Source organism: Setaria italica, chromosome VIII (assembly GCF_000263155.2).
Source record: "Setaria italica strain Yugu1 chromosome VIII, Setaria_italica_v2.0, whole genome shotgun sequence".
NCBI classification, from domain to species: domain Eukaryota; kingdom Viridiplantae; phylum Streptophyta; class Magnoliopsida; order Poales; family Poaceae; genus Setaria; species Setaria italica.
Genome location: NC_028457.1, coordinates 20304263 through 20306864, shown reverse-complemented (window position 1 = coordinate 20306864; position 2602 = coordinate 20304263). Strand labels below are relative to the sequence as shown.

Below are 2602 nucleotides of genomic sequence, written 5' to 3'. Positions count from 1 at the left end.
TTGATGGTCACTTAATCTAATTTGTTGTTAGTAAGTGTACATATCTATATAATACACCACACATGGACAAGTGAGCCTCAGAAGGGATAAGGCCAAATGTAGACCTAGGTTTCCGGGCCTCAGGCACTTTCCCCTTTCTCATATATCCTGTCACTGGTCACGAACAAAGCCTTGTTCTCCAATCCTCCACAGATTTTTTTTACTTAGATCTATCTTTCCCCAAATGTTGGCTAATAAGTTCATGGTAATCATGGATGCTACAAGCACGGGTAAGACAAAGCTATCTATTGATGTGGCCAAGGTAATTGGTGGCAAGGTGATCAATGCCGACAAGATGCAAATTTTTGCTGGACTTGATATTACCACCAATAAGGTGAGTATACATGATCGATGTGGTATTCCTCATCACCTTATTGGAGCCGTTTCTACCACTACCTGCGACTTCCCTGTGTCCTTCTGATCTCTTGCCATTATCACCGCAAACTCCATTGTAAGGCGTAATCTCATGCCGGTCATTGTGGGTGGATCCAACTCACTCATACATGGACTCCTTGTTGACTACTTTGATTCCTTGCTTGCTAATCCTTTTACGCTTGCCAATTATTGGCCATCCTTGCGATTTCAATGCTGCTTCCTTTGGATCCATGCTAATGAACTGGTTCTCAATGAATATCTTAATCACCGTGTCGATGACATGGTGGATGTTGGTTTGCTCAAGGAGCTGAAGGATTATTTTGATGCATCTAGCAATTTTGTTGAGCAAACTAGGCTGGGCAAGGCCATCGGTGTCAAGGAGGTAGGCAAATACTTCATGGGCACCAGAGCTATTGTGATGCCATAGCAGAAATGAAAGATAACACACAAGCTCTTGCAAAAGCACAGAATGCAAAGATTCATCATATGGTTGATGTCTGGGGATGACCTATTTTTTCTCTCGATGCCAAAGAAACCATACGGGTGCATATCAATGGATCAGACCATATGGCTGAGGCTAAGGCATGGAAACGCGATGTGAGTGGGCCTGCACTTAATGCTATAAGTGATTTTTGCAATAATTTTAATGGTTTCTAAGCTACTTCCTCTTGTGCATGTCTTATAATTTATAATAATAGCAACTGTAATAATCTGCTGCTTGTAGTGCTACTGCGTACTGTTAATGGTGTGTATGCTTATATACATGGGGAGACACTCTATTTGACAAACATTATCTACTTACTATGCATGTATCTTAATTATGTATCCTGGGCAGATGAGTTTTCCCATACTATTAATAATAGTATATTCTGTCACTTGAATAAAGTTGATATTAGCTAGAGATTAGAAAGTCCAATGAATTAAGTACTTACCAGAACAGATGCAAATACTTAATTCATCCATATTTATTGGACTTAATGGTTGATAAATATATTGCTAAATTTATTAGACTTTCTAATCTCTAGATGCAACTACTTGCATCTATTCTGGTTCATAAATAATAATAGTATAATTAAGTACTTTATGAACCATGACTATGTTGCTTCTTCTTGTACATGATGTCTCAGAATTTACATTAGCAATTGTATAAATCTATGAAGGGCTACTTGTAACGATGTGTAGCTTAGAGCTCGATCAGATGTGGTAAATACAATGTGAAAAAGTATAGGCTCACTAGAATCACTAATTCAGACCATGCATAGAAGTAGGGAGCCACAAGCAAAATTCATGTGCTACAAAAACCATCTTAAGTAAATCAATATGCATTATTTACATCCAACATGAAGTACAAAAAAATGTTGTTTTATTGTCAATATATCATGTTTAAGTAGCAAAATATTGGAAAGATGTCGCATAGTATTGTCGACTAATATTTGTTGTGTTTGTGCCTTGTGTTTATGGTGCAAGCAGACTTGGTGCTTGATAGCATATTAGGAGGCAAGGAGGTTCTGTATGATTTCCATGCCTTAGCACATCACACTGGATATTCAATGGGCATCAATAGATTAATGAGGTATGATTTCATAGGACCAAACTCAGTGCACATAATCTTTGTGCTCTAAGTGTGCTTGTAAGAAATTAAGCACTCTCAAAAAAATTTCTCCAAACCTATTTGATAAATTCCACATGTATGGTGTAAGAAGTTTCCATTGAGGAAGATAGTAAAGCCTCTCTTACCATCCCCAAGCGGCAGCAGAGCAAGTAGTCACACCAGATACCATGTTAGTATCGGTGCTCATTCTTCTCACTGCTAGGATATATATGGCGCACATAAATTACAATGGGTGAACATTACATTGCCATATTAATAAACATCTACCATGGCCAAATAGGTAAATATAATACTACAACCTAGGCAAAGCATTATGGCAATATAATCCAATCAATACATATTTTAATACTAAACATACAATTAAACTGGAGCGCTTGGGTGCAATCCGTCAGCTATGGTCGTCGGATGGAAAACCTCAAGAACTATCAACACAGCCAGCTAGACACTTCCTACAATTGCCTATACACAGATCATGGTGGATAGGAAAGCGTATTGCTGCACTTCGAACCCTAGAATGAAAACTAGAATGAGGGAGGCACACCATGTTGCGTGTATGCTGAACCTCCATTCATTTGC

At 38.3% G+C, this 2602-nt stretch overlaps 1 pseudogene; it reads left to right on the top strand.

Moving 5' to 3' along the window:
• Window positions 1-223: 223 nt before the first annotated feature.
• Window positions 224-1071, top strand: LOC101768640 (annotated as a pseudogene).
• The last annotated feature ends 1531 nt before the right edge of the window (window positions 1072-2602 follow it).